Here is a 23,029-nt window from a genome sequence, read left to right on the forward strand (position 1 = left end):
GTGACCCCTAAACACAAGCTAATTACTTATTTCTAGGGTTCCACTGAAGAAAATTGCTAACCTTCCCAGAAGAAGAGAAGTAGACTAAGCTGGACTTTTTTGAGAAGTAGTACTTCCGGTGGGGCACCTTTCTGAGAGGTTCTCAAGGATGATTTCTACTTGCTTGATTTTCACCTTCTACCCCATGTGAGAACCTCACCCCTGCCTGAGCCGTGATTCAGAGAACTGCATTTAATGAAATGCACCTGAAACGGAAATATGTTATAATGTCACGCTGAACCCCTGAATCTCTACTGCTTATTTGAGGGGTAGGTGATATTGGGTCCAGAGGGTCTCACTTAGCGTTTACCCTGAATGTGTTAATTCATTCTCTTAAAAGCATTTGTTTCCCTACTATGAGCAGGTGGCAGGCACTAAAGATGCCGAGGTGAAGGAGAAATGTTCTCACTTTCAAAGAGCTCAGAGTCCACCATAAGAATGACTGGGGGCGTTAGAGTTACTGAGGTGAAGTCAGACTTGTGTGCAAGGTACAGTGGAGGCTCCAACTAGCACTAGACACTAACTAGTGCCCAGGTAGGCACTAAAGAAATACTGATAGGACCAGGCAGCACCTCTGGCCTCAAAGAGCCCATTGTCTAGCAAGAGAGAGAATATTGCAAAAGAATGTGAAAGAGACTCCAGGTGTGTCCAGAGACAGAGGGAGACTAGCTCTCTGGGTAGCGATAGCCGTAGTCGGCCTGGCTGAAGAGGCACTATTTGAATAATCTGGAAGAAGGAATGAATCTGCGTGCCAAGCTGACCAGGAGGGTGAGGAAGAGGACACTTCAGGCAGAGGGAGAAGCTTGTGCAATGGCATTCCGTATTCCGGGGCAGTCAATAATTGAAGATGTCTGGCACTTAGGGTGCCTGTTGGAGGGCAGTGGCTGGAGATCGCAGAGGCCCTGGGCTGAAAAGCTCTGAACGCCCAACTGAGGAGCCTGCACCGTATTTTTTACTCAGCTAACAGACTCTGGGAAGCATTAAGCAGGGGAGAGACATGCTCAGGTCTGTATTTTAGAACCACATCTCTGGTGCCAGTGGAGGATTAGAAAGTATGACGTAGTACAGCCTGAAAGGGATTACCTCATTAGCTTGGATGCTCCCAGAAAAACCCACACCAGGTTGCATTCTGGGAAAGGGAAGGGGAAGAACACTGATCCAACTTATGAAGCCCCCACTCTGTGCCAGGCGCCAGCCTGGGTACCGTACACCTGTCTGCTCACGCAGGGCACGCAATGCTGCAGGAGGGGAGGGCCGTGTGAGGAGCTCCAATTTGCAGGGGGTGGAAATGAGGCTTGGCAAAGGTGGGTAGATCCGCAAGGTCACACAATTAGAAAGTGATTGGACTGGGATTGGAACCCGGGTCAAAGCCAGTGCTCTGCCGTGGTCTGTTACCCACTTGGCTTCCTGCATCAAGGGTCAAGATGATAAAGACCAAATGGAACACACTGCGGGAGGGTCATTGTGGACCCTTGCTTAGCTCTATGCAGGAAGTATTCGGTGCAATGTCATAAAGGCCTTAGGAATTTGTGATGAATTCCTTTGGGGACGTAATTCCAAGAAAGCATTTCCCCCCTTAAGCAGCAGGATCACGTGCTTTCTCAGATGATGAGAGTCACTTAATCCATTCCTTTTTCCCATTGCTTGTTTACCAGGAAGCTCCAAACTCAATCCTTAAACTCAGTAACTATGTCAGCCAAAATATTACCATACGTGCTTTCCCAACTTTTTATATGCTCTTTTTGAATTTGTTATTTTATTGTATCCATATACTTTGTTTTAAGATACCTCAAGGCTTTTTGGAATAGAAATGGAAAATGTATAAGAAGAACAACACAAAATGTGCTTTCTACTTACCAGGTTTTTCTTTCAGTCTTTACTCTGAACAAATCTCAGAATAATTGCCATAGCGAGCAGGCCTGTTGTTCCCCGACGTGCTCTCTGATAGTAACATTGTTCTTTATCATGACACTCTGCATGTTTTTGATGTGTGCTCCATGTGTTTGTTTAATCATGCATTTAGTACCCACTAGGTATCAGATGCTGTTGTTACATACTCTATCACATTTAATTGCTCTAACATGCAAGGTAGTTACTATCACCCCCATTATGCAGATGGAAAAACTGAGACTCAGAGCACTTACATGACTTGCCCAGGGCCACACAGATAGTAACGGGGGAAATGAGATTTGAATTGAGTTCTCTCTGATACTGAAGGCTGTTTACTTTCCCCTCTGCTGAAAGAGGTTCAATTTCCTTAATCCCTTTGTGACCCAGTGAGATTGTATATCTCATGTGACCTTTCCGTCTCCCTATCCTGTCAGCTGCTGCAATTAACAAAAAGAAAAAATAAAAATGAAAGATCTTCTCCAAGCTATATTGACAGGACGAAACATCCAGACTGGTTATTTTCCTGACCTAAAGTAAGGGCTTTCAAAGCATAAAAATAGAATCGTTCTTTTCCATTTATCTTTGTCCTTAAGAACCAAGAGTGGAGAATGTCAGACCCCCTGACTTGTATATCTTTGTTAAAAAAAAAATTTTTTTTAATCTTTTCCACTGAGCTCTTCTGCTTTTTATGAGGCCTGGTAATGAAAACTCAAAGTGCAAATCCTAACATCAAATCTGTGTTACATAATAAACCCCCGCCTTCCCAGCACCCCCCAGAAGGGCAGATTTCAGTGAGAAGATTTCAGAACTGAAGTCTTAGACATTCTGAGCAGCGACGAGCATCTTACTGTCTCCCTGTCCACCTGGGAGCAGAACCTAGGGTGTTCCTCTGGAATCCACATTTCAGAAAGGCCGAGTTCCTGGAAATACACCTGCTTAGCCAAGAAGGAATTATGCCCTTGGAAAATGCCAGCAGACTTGGATGATACCGTACAGAGAGTTCCCCCTTATGGTCTGGGATGGAAGAAAAGGGAAAGGAAGAAGGAAATTAACACTCTGGTGTCCAAAACACTGCAAGCACTTTCTATGCCAGTTCCCTCAATCCTCACAGCAGCTGTCCAACAAGGCTTCAAGGATGAAACTGAGGATCTGAGTGGTAACATGGCCCAAGGTCATGGCAACAAGCCAAGCGCATGTCTCTCTATCTTCAGACCCCATTGCTTTTCCCCTATATGGCATTGCCACCCACATATAACCACAGATGAAGCAAACCCTGAATAATCCACAAAGAATAGAACATCCTCTGTGCTGCAGCACAAGGTCATCTATGACAGCTGTTCCCACCTTCTGCTTACCCCAATCCCACCAGCCATCCCTCCACAGAGACTCCTGGACCAGTGCAATCTCTGCCACCATCCCGTGTGACTTCTCAGGATCACCCTCTCTCTCTTAGATAATTCTGACCCATATAGAAACTTCTCCCTAGATTCAGCCAGGAAACAATTGGAATACTTCAAACAGCATATGTAATGGGCAAGTACGAGAGAGAAAATATGAGAGCAGAGATTTCACCAGCTTCACAGAGAAGGGATTTCTTAACAAATGTCGTGTAGGAGCCTTCCCATTCAGATTTCCACAATAACTAGAAGGGTTTTTAGCTCTGGACTTTGAAGAAAACAGAGGGATTTGTTGAGAATGATGAAGTCTACACTCTTGTGATGAAAAAGATACACACTTTTCGGATGTAATTATATATAATAAACCATACGTGGATTATGATACCAGATGACAGAACAAGTGATAACCCTAAAGAATAAGAATAACTCTTAACCACTGTGGTTAAGGGAACATTTTGAGTCCTGTTGAGAGTCTTCCACAAATGCGAAGGGCTGCTCTTAGGACCCATTGCCTTGGCTGAGAGGTCCACTTTTTGCATTAGGTCCTTTATTTTTCCCCAATAACGGAAAATCCGAGATTTTGCCTCCATACCCGTTCTTCGCTGATTCTTTCTCAGTGATCTTTATGGATATATTTACTGCTCTCCAACATGCTCAGTATGGGCAGTGCTTGCTGCTCGCTGCTCTCCTTGTTCATAGGATGCCCAGGGGTTCTGCTGCACTCGATTTTGCTAATCTAAGTGTTCTACATCTGGGTCCTTTCTGATGTCTGCCATATTCTTCCATGAGTTGGTTCCATGATAATTTTTCTACTGTGCTTTGGGAAAGGCACAGTATGCTACATTTGGCAGGAAAGTCACTTCCTATCTTGGAGCCTATGATGGAATGGAATTCGCCCATTAAGCAGAAACCTAGACACCATGACACTTCCTGTGTAGCACTATTAAAAGTCTCTGTTGTTGCAAAGTTTAGAATGTTGCCATCTAAGAACGGCTACCATTCAAAGCTTGTTTACTACATGCTAGGCACTGGTGTAATGGGTTACATATACTACTCTGATTCAATTTTCACGAAAATCTGCAAAGTCAGTACTATTAGCGCCATTGTAAAGATAAAGAAACAGAGAGTTGGAGAGATTGTGTGGCTCACGCAAAGTCACGTGCATAATAAGTTATAGCGTTGGTATGCAAACCTAGGTCCTTATTCATCATCCTCTACCACCCCCCCATGCTTGACAGCAGTCCCAAAGATTACTGTGGGGTTTGAACTTTATTCTGAAGGCCAACAGGAGTCCTAAAGGATCTAGAGAAGACTAGTGAAGTGTTCTGATTTGGCAGCAGCGTGGGGAATGGATAGGAGTGGGTGGGAGTGAAGACCAGAAGGGAGAATATAGCAAGATCTCTTCTCCAGATGATAGGAGTCTGGAGAGATGATTAGCGAGAGTGGAGATAGTGGGAGAAAGCTGGGTAGATTTGAAAGACATCAGAGTTTGGATCAACAAGAATTGGGGACAGGCAGAGGAAGAAGTCGGTATGACAACTGGGTTTCTGTTGTGGGTAGCTGGGCGGATGGCAGAGCTATTTGCTAAGGTGAGAAACTTAAGAGGAAGGTGTTTGGAAGAAAACGATGAGAAAGCCAATGTTCAGGTCATGCTGAATTTCAGATGTCTGAGGAACATCCAACAGAGTGCACAACAAGAGTTGCACAGACAGGCCTAGAACTCAGAAGCAAGCTTTGGCAGAAGCTGTAGGTTTAGAAGTCATCACTTCATCCACAAGTTGAAACCAGGAAAGCACAGTAGATGATTCTCCAAAGAAACCATATGGAATAAGAAGTGGGATGAAGAGGGAAACTAGAGATGTGGTTTATGGTGGGGAGTTTCTTCTCCCCGTGTTCAGAGGAAAATCTCCAGCTCCCCTCCTGGTTTCCGGGCTACCTACCACTTCACTCCTACTTGTGTCTCAGGGTCCTAATAGAGTTGAGCTCCCCAAGCATAGATAAGAATTCTCTCTCCATCTCTCAAACTCCCAGACTCTCTGCTCTCTGCAAACAGATATATGATAAATCAGCAGATTCCTGCATGTGAGATAAATGTATGTTCAGAGAGATGGGGTTGCCCTGAGTTCCCCATCCTGACTATTACCACCTCTTTTCTGCAAACACCCCCCCCCCAAACAATTGCTGGGAGCAGCCAGAATATGAATGAAGAAGCATATTATCTAGTAAAAAGAACACAGTCTTTGGAGTCAAACAGACTTGGATTCAAATACCAGGTTTAATGTGGAACCTTGAACAAGTTCTTTCAACTCTCCAAGTGTCAGCTCTCACATTTGTGAAATGAGTTAACCCTACCTAGAGACCGAGAAGGATGGTTGAAAAGATCAGATGAGATGCAAAGTAGCCACGGTGGCACCTTGCACACAGCAGGTACCCAACTAAGGAAATGCCGCCTCCGTTCTCTTGCTCTCCTCAGTCTAGGATGGAGCCAGGGCCACACTGAGAGTCTGAGCTTTATACTATGCCCCCCCTCAAGTTTTTCGAACTCAGAGGGGGCTCTGGCAGGTGTGTGTTTTCCTAAGTCTGCCTTTCTAACCAGAGGCTGGAAAATCCAGATCAGTGGTTCCCAAGAAAGCTCTAGCCCTTGGACCAGATTAGTCTTCATCTATTGCTAAGACAAAAATGCAACCTTCCTTTTTTGTATAAAGGGATAAGAAAAGTTTTCCTTCCAGCCCCCAAGCAATCTTGCATACAGCAAATATCATTGAAATCAGCAGGTATATGTTCCAAGAGAAGACTCTGTCTCTTGGACTCTATCTGAGTAATTTTCCCCTTCTAGAAAAACATAAAAAGAGAGACAGCAGAAGATACAAGATAAGGATGAAACCCACGCACAGCCAGTGTCCAACTTCTTCAGCGGCATTTTTTACATAGGTTCTGAGCCTGAGGATGAAAGTCTGGCTGCTCCCTCAGATCAGCACCGCAGTCTCTAACCTCTGTCCTTGCTGATGGACATTTGCCTCCTGAATTAAGGAGGCGATGCTGGCACTCAGGCTTGCTCTGCAGACAGGAGGGGCTGCTCTAGTCCAAGGTTCATGATCACCTCAGAGGTATACACGCCCTAGAGAAACACAAATCCCAGAGATGATCTAGTCCAACTGTGTCATCTTAAAGATGACAGACATGTTCCCAGAGAGAGAAGGAGACTTTCCTAAAGTCACAGGGTCAGTCAGAGGCAGATCTGGGACATGAACGCAGAGCTTGTGATTCCAAAGTACCACCATCATTCCATGTACCACCTGCATCCCATGAGCATAAAGGTTGTCTCTTACCACCACATATTGGGCATGCAAATGGATATCACAGGAGCTAAGATATGTCATAGGGATCAGAACACCCAGGCTTCAACGGACAAGCATCAAACAGTGGTATTACAATAATATCGAGCATTAATAATAGAGTAATATAATATACTCAAATAGGATATTATATTACTGTAGTCATTTTATTGCTCAATTTTGAAACCACTTTTGACTGATAAAGGCATCCTCCTGCTTGATTCTAAGGGGTAGAGAGGGGGTGATGGTATTCTAAGTACAAAACACCCTCCAGAGATAGAGATTCTTCACCGAATCTTTATTTAATGCTTACTATGTGTCAAGAATGTGCTCAACTTTGAGAGTCCTGTCAAGAATGAAATGGTCTCTAAGATCTCATGGTCCAGTGGGAGAACAGATCCAGGGGCACCTATTAGCCCTGTGAAACGATTTGTGTCACAACAGAAGTTGATATACTGGGATGAGGGATGGAGATGGAAGGGTGTATTTCAGTTATGTGGTCAGTGGTGGTTATGTGGTCAGAAAAGAAGAAGGAGGAAGGAGGAATTCCATTTGGGAAATACTAAGTTCAAGCAGCCTGAGAGGCACCCAAGCACAGGGATTCTGTTGGGTGAACCAGCTTAAGCTCACTTCTTATGGGAGTCCCTCTCTGCCAGCACTTTGGCTCACAGCTCCTCTGTTCTGCCATTTACGTTCTGCCTTTCAAAAATGGACTGAAGTATCTAATCCACCGATGTCTCCTCTTTGTCTTGGAAAGTATTCTCTTTCTTCTCCTTTTACTATTATTTAAATGCAGTTTATGGAGGTAAAAGATGGATGTCTACAGACAACCCACCATACTTAACCAGGAGTTTCAAAAGTCAATATGTGAGCAGCAAGCAGATGAGGAGGAGGCGGAGGAAGAGAAGGAAGAAGAAAAGAAGGAAGCATGGGCCAGCCCCGTGGCCAAGTGGTTAAGTTCGCAGGCTCCACTTCCTTGGCCCAGGGTTTTGCCGGTTCAGATCCTGGGCGTAGACCTAGCACCGCTCATCAAGCCGTGCTGAGGTGGCACCCCACATAGCACAACCAGAGGGACCTACAACTAGAATATACAACAGTGTACTGGGAGGTTTGGGGGAGAAGAAAACAAAAAGAAGATTGGCAATAGATGTTAGCTCAGGTGCCAATCTTTTAAAAAAAAAGAAGAAGGAAGCAATGGCCAAGAAGAGAACTGAGAAAAGATCTGAGGTGTAGCAGTTGAATCAGGAGATGGAGGCAATGGAAGAGAGAGATTCAATCAAGTGGTCAGTCCCCACTTCATTATCCCTAGTTGCACTGTGGCAGAATTTATCAGCCCCAAATCAGTGGGATCCTTTCAACACATATAGTTGGTGGCCACCTCAACGCCAGACTCCTCTCTGGTCCCGTCAGCTCAGACCGTGTCTATTTGATGAAGGACACAGATATGTTTCACCAAATGGGTTGACCAGTTCACTGGAGTTACCTATACGATCTTTTTCTTATTTTCACTAAAAAAAATGACTCTTTACCTAAATTATGTAGGTGATTCACAGTATTGTTGATATGTAGATGGTACTGCCTTTTATCAGAAATAAACCAGCTTAACGAAGTTTTTTGATATCAAACAGGTTAAATCTATCAGTGGAATAAAATTTCTCCTTTTGTTGCTTCTATCTTCCTACCGTTCTTTCTTTTTTCCTTCATCATTCATTCATTCATTCATTTATTCATTCTGCAACAACAGAAAATTATTGAATTGCCTACAGAATGTCAGCTACTGGGGAAAGCTCCATCACTAGTGTTTGGTTTATGATCGTGAGGCTGGCTGGGCTGGCAACAGGCAATACCGCGAGATGTGTTTAAATAAGGCAAACCAGCAGGGGCTTGGAAATGACAAAAGAAGGAAATTTCAAGATCAAGTCCAAATGACTTGGTTAAGGTGAGAGGAGGTGTGGAGATGGCACAAAGATCATAAAGCATTAAGCCCTGTAAGCAGATGAAACAAGCCCCCTATATGGACGCTGGGCCTCCAGTGTCGGGAAAGGCTCGCCTCCCTTTGGAGAAGGGGAGCTGGTCCTTGTGGCAGCTTAAAGGAACCATGCATGCTTGCCACAGTTTGAGTCAACACCATGTCATTGAAAGAAAGCATACATTTAGATATTTCTATAATAATAAGCTGAAAGCCACCGAGTCATTCCTTCTATAATTAGCTTTGTTCTCTCTCAGGCAAGAAATTCCTCTTATTAAAGCTAAAGTTTGTTTATTTAAATATAATTCCCTGTCTTTTTAGCATTTTAAGGGCATGTTTGCAGCAGCCTTGTTACTTGTCTGACTTTCACTTCATCACCTTGGCACCTGATTAATTGTTACCACTTCATTAAGGATTTTTCCCTCCCCGTGTCTCTCACACGTATCCCGTAATTATTCCTTTCCGTGGACATATTCCTTTCCATCCCCACCATCAGCACCGTGCCCAGGCCCTCGTGACCTCAAGCAGGAGATTACAGTAGTCGCCTGTCTCCTCTTCTTCCCACCTCCCATCCATTCTCCGACCTGTTGAGAACCGATTTTCTAAAAGCTTTGTATTATTTATATTCCACCATCCAAATTTCCTGCAAATGAAGCAAAAAATAAAATAAAAGCCTCTTCATAATCTAAATCATAAAGCACACACACCACACCACCCCCCCCCCATTCTGGCCTCACGCCACTTTGGGCTTATCTCTGTCTACTCACCTTCAAGTCCAGAGAATTCTCACTTCTCAGCCTCAATTTACTGACCTGAGCCATCAAATCCATATGAATGGAGCCCTTACATAGACTTCATGTTCCCAGTATTTTCCAGCTAGTGTTGTTTCCTGTACCTGGAACGCCTTCTCCTCCCTTCTCTGTTACAGACACTGCAGTCGAGTGGAAGGAAGGAATACTTAAGGGGAGTCTCAGATCTAGCTGTGTGACTCTGGACAAGTCACTGACTCTCTCTGGGGCTCAATTTCCTTATCTGTAAATTGGACCAAGGAGATTGGACCAGCTGATGGCTACAGAGCTTCCATCTTCACCTGAAGCAAAGCCACCCTAAAGTCTCCCTCATCGGCTCTTCCCAAGGTGAATTCCTCCTCCTTGGTAAGGGTGGTCACACCCTGGTCTGGAGAATGGTGTGCTAGTGTATCTAGAAATGCGTCGGCATGTGCTAGAGGCCTGAGAGCTAAGGATGACCGATCCATAAATGGCTCTTACGTTCAGGCACGTATTTTAGAAGGTAATGATACAAATTAGAATGTCTGCCTTGGTTACCTCTCTCTGACAAGTGAAACTCTTGGCATTTTATGTGGGCATCTGACTTCCCTAGAACGTACGTGTCACACCAGGGAACAGGAGTCTGCAAGCGGGCTGGTGTGCTGGAAGTTCAACAGAAGCATCAGCCTCGAGACTAAAAGTGCAAATGAAAGGGCAGGTCCTAGATTTATAAGATATTTATATTTTTGCAGAATTTCACATCCATCATCACGTTTGATACTCACAAGAGCCAAATGAAGGAAACAAGCAATCAACAAGCATTCCTGAGGTCTGCCACGTGCCAGGCCCTGTTGAGGGTGTACAGCACACACCAGTGGACAGACTCAAGATCCTATCCTTCATGGAGCTGACATCCTAGCAGAGCAGAATCTACTGCATGAAGATGAAAATCTTAAAAATGAAGTCAACAACCATTGCACAATTATGGGATCAGTATATTGGCCAAAGTTTGATAGTTAATGATAGCATTACCATTTATTATTCAACAAATATTTACTGAGTGCTTACTATATGCCAAGTTCTGTGCTAAGCACTTTACATATGTTATTTTATTTAATCTTTACGCTAACCTTGCAAGGCAGATATTATTATCTCCATTTTTCAAGTAAGGAAATTAAGACTCAGAGAGTTTAAGCAACTTTTCCAATTTCCCCTAGCTGGCTTGCACTGGAGCAGAGAAGAGAGAGTGGTTAATCCTGTTTGAGGAAGCAAGGGAGAGACTCAGAGAGGGGAACGTTGAGTAGGGTCTCAAAAGATGAGGAGTTCACCAAGCAAAGAAAAAGAGAGGATGCCATCTGGGCCTCAAGCTCAAAGTCCTAAAGTTGCAAAAATGTGATGTGGATTTAAGCCGGAAAAGCAAAAGGTTTAGATAGCCACGGCAAAGGGTTTGTGGGGTAGGGAGTAGTGTGAGAGGTTGGAGGGTAGATGGGGCCAGAGCGGGAAGGGCTTTATAAGCTGGGCTTTCCCAGAACTTCCTGGAATTTTTCCAAGAGCAAAATAGATAATATCCATAGAGCACACTGGGGCAACTGGACAAGGCTGCTGTCCTGAGCTGCCCCTAGGGCTCCTGCTGCTCCAAGCCTGCCCTGTGGCCCCCAAAGCTGTGAGCATCAATGCCTACACCCCTTGTAACCCATTGTGTGACACAACACACAGACTGTGAAGCTCTGCGCTAAGCAGTGGGGAACCATTGAAGGATTTATTTATTTATTTATTTATTTATTTTGGTGAGGAAGACTGGCCCTGAGCTAACATCTAACATTTGTTGCCAATCCTCCTCTTTTTGCTTGAGGACGATTGTTGCTGAGCTAACATCTGTGGCAATCTTCCTCTATTTTGCATCATAGCCTGGCTTGATGAGTGGTGTAGGTGCGTGCCTGGGATCCAAACCTGCAAACCACAAGGCCGCCAAAGCGAAGTGTGTGAACTTAAACGCTACACCACAAGCCCAGGCCCCCACTGAAGGATTTTAAGCAGAGAAATGACAAAATCAGAATGGCAGAGTGGGGAACGGATTGGAGAGGGAAGAAATCAATGGCAAGGGGTCCAGTTAAGAGCTATAATTACAGGGTAAGCTGTAAGCTGTAGACCAGGAGGGTCAAGCCAAGACCCAAGCCAAGATGGCCTCAGTGAGAATGGATCACAGACCGTGGGCTCGAGAATGATTTAGGAGGCAGCATCGACAGCTTTTGGTGATGGATGGAATGTAGTGGGGGTGGGGGCTTAGTAGAAGAAGATTCCAAGATTTCTAGGTAAAAAAGGGACTCAGAATTCATGACTGAAATACCTCTTCCCATGGGTAAAATTCCAGGTCCAAATTTAAAAGGCTGTATTGTTAATACTTCACAAAGTAGTACATGCATTTCACGTTTGTTTCTCTGTGTCAACCAATGAGTGAGAATGCAAAAGGGAAAAAGACAGACACACACACACACACACAAAACGCTCCAAGGGAGGTGCATTCAGGAAACTAACAGACAAGCTCCATGAGTTCAGATATTCTGATTTCTGACACTCCTCTATAAGTCGGCATTCTGCTGTCACCTACTGCACAAGACTTCCAAGTCCCACAGAACAAAACCCTAATATGTTTCTGATGGAGACACGAACGTTAGAACTGTTTTCTCAAACAGAATTCCATTTCTCCTTTATTGTTTCCTCCTGCAGGGAAAAAAAATGTGGTCAAAATGGGTCTGTCATTTTAGTAGTAGAAACAGAAAAGAGAGAGAAACATTTAAATATCACAAAACTTCCTTTTACGGAGCAACTAAACAACCACAACATAACTCAGCTGGCAGCAAGTAACCAGTTTGCAATGCTCGGCCATCAAACAAAAGGACGACAGAGAAACTTTTGTTCAAGGTGATGGCTGAAATAATGGACCAAATGAGAGAATAATACCTTTGTCATTTGTACACTCTCTCGCAAAGAAATGTCATTTTTCTGAATAGCCAGCGTTTCTAAGAGTTAAGGATTTATTTATTCCTTTAAGCACCACAACTTTTTTTTTTTAATGGAACCGTTTGGCTAAAACTCCTTCTGAAATATATCCCATCCTTTCCTATATTCTTATGCAAATTATACAGAACAAAATGTCATCTTGGGACTCAAGGCTATCATTGTGAGTTCCAACTATTATTTTGGGCTAAAAGACTCAAGACTATTTGAAATGTGTGGCATTTGCCCAACATTAAATGGCGTCATTTTTTAAGCCCTTTTTATCTGTTTTTAGAGTTGTTTGTCTTCTCCTTTGTTGTCAGGCTGTGGCTATACATTCGGCTATCAGTACCCTTGAATCTTAAACCTACTTGTTTCTTCCCGTAGCATATATTATTTCTGTGCTGCTGAGAGCCTGAAAAACAAATAACCAAGCAAGTTATCAGGATTGTGCATAAAGTAAGAGCAAGGAGGCTCCATGAGGACACAGGGCTCACTCACGCTCCCACTATGCAATGGTGTCTGCAGAGCCTGGAAAGCTATATCTCACAATGGGGGATGGAGGGCGGGTTGACATCAACAAAACCCCAGTTTGAGCTTAAATAATCCACTTGATATGTCTCAGTCTCAGATCCTTCTTTGGCACAAATAGAAATAATAACATCCACTTCATTAGGGTTACTGAGGGGATTAAATGAGATAATGCATTCAAAGTCCCTAGCCCCATGTCTGCCACATTACTATCCTCAATTAAGTAAGGTTACTATATATATATTATTATTGATTTTGTGACATGCATTGTGATTGTGCAAATGATAATTTTCCCTCATCTCCTTGGACTGCCTCTAAACTGGAAAGAAGAGTATTATGGGTGTTCAGACCAAGCAGAATTCCAACCATAGTTAAAGATGGAAGCTTGGTTGTAGTTGGGGAATGCGCAGGCCCTTCATGCTGCTGTTGAGATCCAGCCAGCGTCAAGTGCACCAATCCAAGTCATCCAGCCAAGAGTTTAATCACAAGTCAGAGTAGAGTCTCCAGGCAGGAACTGAGAACAGATAGAGACACAGCAAGCAGAAAGGACACAGGGAAAACAACACCTCAAAGGCCATCCTCATCCAAATAGCTCCCCCTCACTGGGGGACAGGCTAGCCTCTGAGTCAGTTCTTATTATGGGCCACTATTTAGTCAGAGACCATCCATCACGTGAGTCATTGTTGGGGTTTTGTTCCAAAGAGATTGAGACTGAGGTAAGGATCCTGCTGGAGCCTGACAATGCAAGGGGAGGGGGATCCAGGGGTCAGAAGCCAAGACGAACATTCCAGAGTGGGTGTGGTCCAGGGTGATTGCGCCAGCCACATCAGGCATCTGTGGCTCGCTTTCATTGGTTGGTGGGCACTGCACAGGTGGGGAGGACAGTGAAGTTGGCCCAGAGATCCAGGGCTGCCTTGGCCCATTGTCCAACGATACTTCGTGGAGACAGAAAAACTCTGCTTCCGACGTGCCTTCTTTCCAAGCTCAGCTCCGATAAGCTTGCTTGGGTTCTGTTTGTCTAAAATCTAAGTAACTTTACCAAAAGAACCCATTTATTAGTAAACCCCGGCTCTCTTCGTCCTCCTCTGACCTTTGTTCATGTGCAAAGAGATGGTTCCCTAAGGCGCTATCAGTCTGGGTGTGACCTTTGTGCTCAGGTCTTTTTACTCAATGCTATTTCATATCTAACTCGACACGTTGGCATCCTGGTCCTGTTCTTTTTTACAATGATATCATTTTCCAATGACATAGTATCCCCATCATTTGCTTGGCCATTCCGCTATTGTTATGCATATGAACAGTTTTTAACTTGTTTGTTTGTTTTTCTCATGAGAAGCCTCACTGCAAAGAGCTTGTACCTTTTTTTTTTGTTAGGTTATTTCCTTGGGGAACCTACTAGAGTGTGGGATTACCAGGTCAAAGGGTATGAACTGTTTCATGGCTCTTATTACAACCAAGCTTATAAACTTGCCTTTATAACTCCAAGCACTTTCAGAAAACTGTTTTGAACCTAATGTTGTGTGTTAGTGCTGTAGGCTGCTGAGAAATATTGAGTGAGTAAACTTAAGCACTGTTGGGCTAAAGAAGTATTGATTAGAAAGGAGAAAGCAAGGCTGAGGTCTGGAAGAAAGGAGAGAAAGAAAAAAGGAAGACGGGAAGAAGGAAGGGAGGGAGGGAGGAAGGAAGGAAGGAGACAGAGGATAGGCTGAAAACCTGTGGTTTGCAAAGGTGAGTTCCTACTTTGTGGCCATGTGGTGGCTCTCAGTGTGTAAGGGTCATTTGGATGCTGAGAGAGGAAGTATTTTGTGTGGCCTGTCCTAATTTACATAGCCCAGCCTCACATCTGTGCCCTTGGGTACCTCCTTAAACCTCTTCCCAGCCACTGGGCTTGCATAGCTTTGGCTCTGCTCGTGACAGCATCTCGCTGAAGCAGGAAGCACACAGCTCCAGCAGTATAGAGAAGCCAGCTCTGTTTTCACTTCCTTCATCTCCCCAACGGTTTTTGCAAAACTCTGAATCATGCTGCCACCCACTTTGTCTTTTCTCTTTCTAAACCCCCAATTTCCTGCTTTTTCAATAATTACCAACATGTTGGAGTCAGACCTGGGTTGGAATCCTGGCTCTGCCACCGTGTGGAACACTCTGTGTGACCCCAGGCAAGTACCCTCACCTCCCTGAGCCTCATTTTCTTCATCTGGAAAATGAGGCTTAACTCAGTGCCTGACATGGAGCTCAGTGAATCGTCGTGTTATGTGAGTATGGCTGTTATTATCATGTAGGCTATGCTTAAACCAAAAACAGAGAAAATACAATGGGAAAGATAAAGTTTCTGCATCCCCATCTGTAAAATGGGGATAATATTACCAGAGTTGTCACGAAGAATCGCTACATGGTGCACGTAGTACCTGGCAGGTACCTGGTTAGTACCGTGTCATTGTCCTCTGCTCTCCTCTCCTCCGGGTCATCCCTCCCCTCCCCTATGTTCCCCTTATCCTTCCTTCCCGTCTTGCCCTTCTCTTTCTGGCTTCTGTTTGGGTAATCACACAGGTCCACACCACTGCAAAGGAATGTTCTAAGTCCCTCCCTTTCTGCTGCTCCTGTGGGTGGACAGGCGAGATAAACCAAGAGCATCCGAGGGAGACGGTTGGCCAGGTCATTTCTAAGGGAGAGTAAACAAACTGCTAGTGGCTGAGACAGAGGAAAGCTGTAGCCAGGAGGAAAGGCAGCCTGCACGGAGGGTCTTGACAAATCAACCTGGCCTTAAATCTCTGAGTCACAGCAGAGGGTCTGTCTGCAAGGCCAATTCAGGGCTGGTTAGTTAGTGCTCCCCAAGGGGAGGTGAGAGGCAGGGTGAGGTCAAGTCATGACTGAAAACAGTTAAGGGGACAGTCAAGGAATTGTGCATAAAATGCCTAATTGTACCCGGGATTTTATATTTTACGAAATCTATTTTAACTGCATGACTTTTTGTAGTATGAGTGGATGGTAACTACTGGAGAAAGTTATTATGCTTAGTTATTTTAATGAGAGTTTTGTTATGTGGATGGGAGAGGAAATTGGGTAGAAAAATGTGCAAGGCTCCAATGCTCTGCTCACTTTATGGCCAAAGTTGCAACCAAGACCCAGCTATTCAAGCCTAAACCAGAATTAGTCAATGACAGGTAAGCTGATGCTGAGGGAAGGAGATAGACTAATTATTGAGGTGGCCTGACTTAGAAAGTAAATGTCACAGGTCAACAACACACCACTGGGGACGCAAACCCCACATCAGGAGGAGGACATGGATGCGGACGACGTGGACATCACGGATCTGGGCATCCTCAATGGAAGGCTGTGTTCATGCCGCCTCTGGGCTCAGATCTTGGCTCAAAGGTTGATCCTTGTGGATCAATCTCCTTGTGGGAGAGGTTGCATAGTTCTCCATTAGCTGGGGTGTGAAAATGAAAATGAATGTAAAAATTCAGAGGAAAACAGAGGGCGTGCGCGATGCTAGCTCTCAGACAAATCAAGGGGAGAGCCCTCCTCTGGATCCTCTTGACACCCTGTGCTCATCTCTGGCAGAGCATTTATCACATTTGATTAAACCATCTATTTTCTTACCCATGCACCCCACTAGACCGTCAAGTAAGGCAGGGACCATGTCTGAGTAGACGTTGTATTCCCAGTTCCAAGGACAGTGACTGACAAGCCCTAGATGCTCAATAAATACCCACTACAGTCATTCCTTCCAGCTAATTACAACCTGATTAATTAAGGCCCTGTACTCTAGAGCCAAAATACCTGGGTTTGAATCCAGCCACTGCCTGGACAAGTTACTTATCCAATCTCTGCCTCAGTTTCCTCCTGTGTGGAAGAGCTATAATGGTGGGACATATCTCATAGGGTTTATGCGAGGATTAAAAGAGTTAATGCATGTTCATTGAGCACACTGCCTGACACATAGTTTGTGCTCAATCAAGGTCAGCTACTGAATATCATCACCACCTTCATCATCATCGCCGTCATCATCATCATCATCACCATCATCAGATCAACTTCCCAGTGAACAGGGGCAAGTCACTAAACTCTGTACATCAATTTCCTCTTCTAAGTTTAACTACATATTCATTAAGATTATTTTGGCACTGATACCCTCTGGTCCTCTCCATAGTATATTTTACCCACTCCATATACTAATCACAGAAATTTCTGAGTCCCAAACTGGCTTTCTCTGCCAATCAATGCATGTTTGGACCACTCCCCAAACCAACAAGAGCTGTGTGCTTGGACACTCAATTATGTGTGTGTGTATTATAATTAGTCGAAGGAAAACATGACCGGAAAAATTAAATCGTATGCAAATACATCACATAATACAGTTTAGAGGCAAATGGAAATATCTTTGCATTACCTGGTGTTTGACATTATCCACATGAGAGGTTCCATCAATCAACGTATCTAGCAAAGAGCTAACAAAAAAATCTGGTAATAAAATGGCAAGCTCTGTGTACCACTTTGTCGTAGAACCCACTGTCCTTTTTTGGATGGAAGAGCAGGACAATGTGAAATAAGAGGTTGAAGAAAATAACAGAAGTTGGAATGAGGTGCTAGAGGAAGGCAACAATAAAATGCCTGAAAATACAGGGGGAAAAGGTGTGAAGAACATGGAACACAGTTATTCCAGCAAATGATATTCACGGAACGCAGCCATTTGTGTAGGAAAAGGGAGACATCTGGAGACTATACACACATATGTATAAAGTATGGCTAATAGGTTATACAACAAATTGATAGCATGAGTTCCCTCGAGGAAGGAAAAATGGGGAGGAGTAGAGAAATTTTTTACTAGACTCTACTCTTTAGTCCTTTTTGAATCATGTGAACACAATACTGATTTCAAAATGGATTTTTTAAAAGTTATTTCATGGGCCAGCCTTGTGGCCGAGTGGTTAAGTTCATGTGCTCCACTTCAGCGGCCTAGGGTTTTGCAGGGTCGGATCCTGGGTGTGGACACAGCATCACTCGTCAGGCCACACTGAGGCAGTATCCCACATGCCACAACTAGAAGGACCTGCAACTAAGATATGCAACTGTGTATAAGGGGGATTTGGGGAGATAAATCAGAAAAAAAAAAGAGAGAAGATTGGCAACTGTTGTTAGCTCAGGTGCCAATCTTTAAAAAAAAAGTTATTTCATAGGGTGAGCAGAGACTGAACCAGAAGTTGGAATCTGGATTCTGGTTCTGTTTATCAGTACCGATCTGTGTGATTTATAGCAAGCCTCTCCCCTCACTGGACCTCAGCCTCCTCCCCTGAGAGTGAAGGGCTTAAATTAGATTGCATACCCAGCTCCCCCCTTTCAGGCTTTGCCATTCCCCATGGAGCACAGTGCTGCAGCAGAGCTCCCTCGAGTCCTGTGGAGCACGAGCCGCCAGCCCTCTCCTCTGGACCTGGTCCTGCAGCCCTGATCTTCTGGTGCTTGTGGGCCCCTGTTTGCCCTCTTTCTCCTAGGACTTAGTGTTAGTGAAGGACAGGCAGCTGAGAGCTCAAACCCCAATAAAACAAGGGTGACCAAAAGGACAAAAAAAATATCTGGTAAGTCTAAGAAAGAGCCCAGAGAAGAGAGACTGAGGAGACGCCAAGTGTAACACAAGAACAGGAGGGAAAAGCAGTGGGGATGCTGACACAAGCGAGAAGGTAAGATGGAGCAGCCACTCCTGTGCCAGCCCCACGGGGAAAGAGGGGAAGGAGTGGGAAAAAGTGAGTGCGCGAGGAGTAAAAGCCACAGCGGAGAGTCCTCCTGGCTCTCTTTTCTCCAGTGCAGGCCCTCCATCATGACTACTGGACATTTGCTCAGGTCCTGTGACACTGCAGCCACCTCTGTGACCCCAAAGGCCATTTAGCCTGGAGAAGAAAAGACTATCTTGAAGACTTGGCTAGGAAGGTAGACTGCCAGAGGGCCTTTCAGCATTTCAGTACTCTGATTCCATAAAGGATCTGCAGGATTCTCATGTGAAAGAAAGATCAGGCTTATTTTGTGTGGTTCCCCAGGGATAAATTAGGAAAAACGGGAGGCACTCGCAAAGAGACAGATACCAATTTGATGAAAGGAAGAAGCTTTAAATACTGCCAGACATTCCGGAACAGAATCGGTTACCAGTCAAGGGGTGTGTAGAAGGGACTCCTACAGGGGGTAAGGGGCAGGGTTAGGTGGGATCACAGGCACTTTCCAGGGTCAAGCCCCTGAACAGTAGGGATCAGGGGTGAACAGGACCACTGGGGCCTCCAGTAAAGCCTGATAAAGCCAACAAAAGTGTAGCTCCTAAAACTGGATTATAGAGACAGAAAATCGCGTTGACTTCAATTGACTTCTCCCTCCCAACAAACTCGTTTCATGGGAGAAAGAGCTTATAATTGGTGGTGGTGGGCACACACCAGAAGGTGGGCTGGCTGGCCAGCAGGCCTTTCTGCCACTGCCCACAAACATCACACCGAAGGCCAGGATGCCGGGTGTGAGCAACAGTTGTTTTCGAGATAAACAAGAAAGGGGAAATTTTCTTAAAAGCTTATTATTGGGAAATCACAATGCTAAATTCTAATTTCTTGCTGGGTGGGTTATATGGGTCAGCTCATGCATTGCCTCGTGAATTTGTTTTTCTGGCCAAGCGAGTCTGCCGGGTGGGAAAGCTATTTCACAGGAGCTGTCACGTTTCAATGCAGCTCTGAGGGTAGAGATGGTATGGGGTAGGGTTTGAGAGCACGGGGTAGAGCCAGACTGCCTCGATTCAAAGCCCACTTTCCTGCTTAGCAGCTGTGTGGCTTAGGCTGAGTAGCTCAACCTCTCTGTGGTAAGCATTCCTCCTCTTTGAAGGAGAAAAAATAATAGTACTTACATGAAAGGATTATTTTGAGGATTAAATGCTTAGAACACTTATGACACTTGTTTTTAGTATAAATCACTTAGAACAGGTCCTAGTGCTTAGGAAGTCCTACATTTATTATATTATTATTATTATTATTCATAATACTTTTGAAAGAAGCATGATGGAGAGGGAAAATCTCTGACTTTGGAATGAGTTCAAGCTGAATTCGATTCTTGCTCTCTGAGCCCTTGGTCCAACAACTACAAAAAGTAGGCAAAAGATACCTCCCCTGCAGGGTTGGAGTGAGAAATTGAATAGAGTATGTTTATGTGCCCAGTTCAGGGCCTGGTAGATAGAAATATTCAAGAAATCTGAGTCCCTGTCCCCTCTTCCCCTGTGTCAGTGTGCTTCATCAATGTGCCGGGGCACTGTGCTAAGAGGTAAGGACACAAATATGAGTGAGATGCAGTCCTGTCCTCAAAGGCTCCCATCCAGAAGGCCTAGACACAAGCAATGACCAGGTGCTATGACAAAGCCATGATGCAGGCAGCAATGCAATTACCTAGGAGCCAACGCTTAAGCTGGGACTTGAAGAAAGAGTAGAACTTCAACAAGCTGGTCCACGTATTAACTGGAGAGGGGCTGGGGCTCTTTCAGGCAGCATAGAGAAGGCACAGCATACATGTGCCATAAAGGGAGCCACTGATCATTGCTCGGGGTCATTAACTGTACCTGTGTCTATCTCTGATTCCTGTGCCAAGCCCCTGGAGCCTATGCAGGATAGCCCTCCTCTCTCTGGAGAAGCGACCCATCTGGAGAATTAGCAAGAAAACCCACGGCAGAGAAGACACTTGAGCAACCAAAAGCTGCGTGTGTACATTTCAAAGGGAGACGTTCCAGGAAAGAAAAGCCCACCACTGCCGAACAAGTTAGAAACGTCAAATGTCCTCAAGGTTTCTACAAGACAGGGCATCTGGCCACCCAGAGTTAGGATGCTGGAAGACAGCATGTGCTAGCCCTGGCTGCTTCATCAGTAACTGCCCTGAGCTCACAAGGCCACCCCACCTTGGCTGGGATATGTGTCACTGTGACATCCCAGGACCACTGGGAGCACTGGTGTGTGAGCCTTTGTTAGATGCCCCGAGAAACTGGCGGACTCAGGACCCTCCCTGCAAAGCCCGCAAGAGATATCTCCAAGGAACCAAATTCAAAGCAGAATTTCAGCAAAGCCCATCTTCAATAGCTTCTTCCCCAGGTGGATGAGAACAGCCACACGGTGTGCGTATGTTTGGTGTGCACACGTGTCGTGTTTATGTGCATTTGTGCGTGCATGTGTGTGGATGGGTGAGTGGGGATGTGTGGTGCTCAGATGCCCTCTTCTCCAGAGACTGGATGCAGGGAGTTGCCATGCCAACAGGATGCCCTCCAGGTCAGTGGAGGGAAAGCCCACCCCAGCATCACTCAGACACCAGATGCTCATAAAATCTGCCCGGAGCGCCCCGAGCAAATCATCCTAAAGTGGGTGAAATTCCTCTCCAGGCCCCAAATCCCCTAAATTCACTGAGATGCCCTCCCATCTTCAGGAATCCCTTCACTCTGTCTCCACCTGCCTCCCACCCCCCATCAAAATCTACTCTCTGGGGGTCGGCCCGGTGGCGCAGCAGTTAAGTGCGCACATTCTGCTTCAGCGGCCCAGGGTTCGCCAGTCGGATCGCGGGTGCGGACATGGCACCGCTTGGCAAGCCATGATGTGGTAGGCATCCCACATATAAAGTAGAGGAAGATGGGCATGGATGTTAGCTCAGGGCCGGTCCTCCTCAGCAAAAAGAGGAGGATTGGCAGCTCAGGGCTAATCTTCCTCAAAAAAAAAAATCTACTCTCTGGAAAACGTCTGGAAAACTCCTTTGTCCCATGGACTAACAGAACTGGAAGTGTTGCCTATCCCAGTGAGGCCTCAGTGAGCCTATTACTTGGGAAATATGGGTAGAGAACTACTGTGTGCCACTCACTGGCAGGCAGCCACGGGAGCAAGACTCCAGCCCGTCTTCAAGGCGCCTGGCCCAGAGAGTGCACACTGTAAGGCCCTGTGGTGAGTAGAAAGAGCCAGGCTTTGGGGACCTGGGTGCGGAATCCCAATCCACCACTTAGGGCCGTATGACCTTAGGCAAGTACTTGGACGCCCTGATCTCACCTGTGAAATGGAGCCAGCAGTACACACCATGCTTCATCCATCCTCCCAAACACACCAAGGCAGAATATTAAAAAGGCGAAATGAAATTGTCCCACACTGCCCAGGGGTTAGTGGAAGACCCCGGGGCCTGTCCATGGTGACATCATCAGCCAACTGGCTGTAGGATGCCAGCTGTGAGGATGGCAGAGATGGAGTCTTCTTTCCATGGAAGTCATATGGAAGTCCTGGGAGGGCTGGGCTTGGCTGACTGGGCCAGGGCTGAGCAGCAGACCCTTCCGGAGAAGTGGCTAGTCCACACGTGGGAAGTCCCTAAGAGGCATGAGGCAGAGCCCAACCTGCCAGAGGCCCAGTCTCTGTTCCCAGCACCTCAACACACATACTCATCTACACACCACACACACATGCGAAACCCACCAATAACACACGACATCCAGAAACCCTGATATCCATCCGCACATCAACACACCCATTCCTATCCACCACCCACTAAGTGCACACGTACGCACACACATAGAACATATACACCATCACAGACACTCTGTCCTCCACACAGCACACACACTCGGCCACAGTACATCATCTACAAATCAGCTCACATTCTCAAGATAACACACAAATCCCCGTTCACACACAAGTACATCCAACCCACACTCAGTGCATGACATCCTACTCACACTGGTTCAAATACCCTCACGACACAGTGACTCACTCTGCAGCCCATCTCACTCATCAGAAGTGCCCTCACACTTACCTGCACACGGCCCCACATAAACAGTCTTTCTACTCCACATCCCTCCCACACGCCCGCACACCCGGGCTCATCTGTGCAGTGCATCCCCACCCGGCGGACTCGAGCAAGAGGCTTCCCGCTCGGTGTGCAGCGGCCACAGTGGCCAGGAATTAAAATGCAGCGAGGAGGAGCCGGGCGCGTCAGCACCGCGTCTCCGGGAGCGCACAGCGCTCGCCGCCGCCGCCCCGCCCGCCGGGAGCCGCGGGGCCAGCGAGAGCGGAGGAGCAGGTGCTCGAAGCCTAGCCGCGCCAGCATCGCGCGGCCGCTGCCCAAGTTCGCCCG

The 23,029-nt window shown here is 45.8% G+C and overlaps 1 protein-coding gene across 1 annotated transcript in view; it reads left to right on the forward strand.

Moving 5' to 3' along the window:
* The window catches only part of ASIC2 (acid sensing ion channel subunit 2), a 996,512-nt gene that overhangs the window by 713,087 nt on the left and 260,396 nt on the right, over positions 1-23,029 (forward strand). The window lies entirely within an intron of this gene.

The sequence above is a fragment of the Equus caballus genome, chromosome 11 (genome assembly GCF_041296265.1).
Source record: "Equus caballus isolate H_3958 breed thoroughbred chromosome 11, TB-T2T, whole genome shotgun sequence".
In the NCBI taxonomy this organism is placed as follows: Eukaryota; Metazoa; Chordata; class Mammalia; order Perissodactyla; family Equidae; genus Equus; species Equus caballus.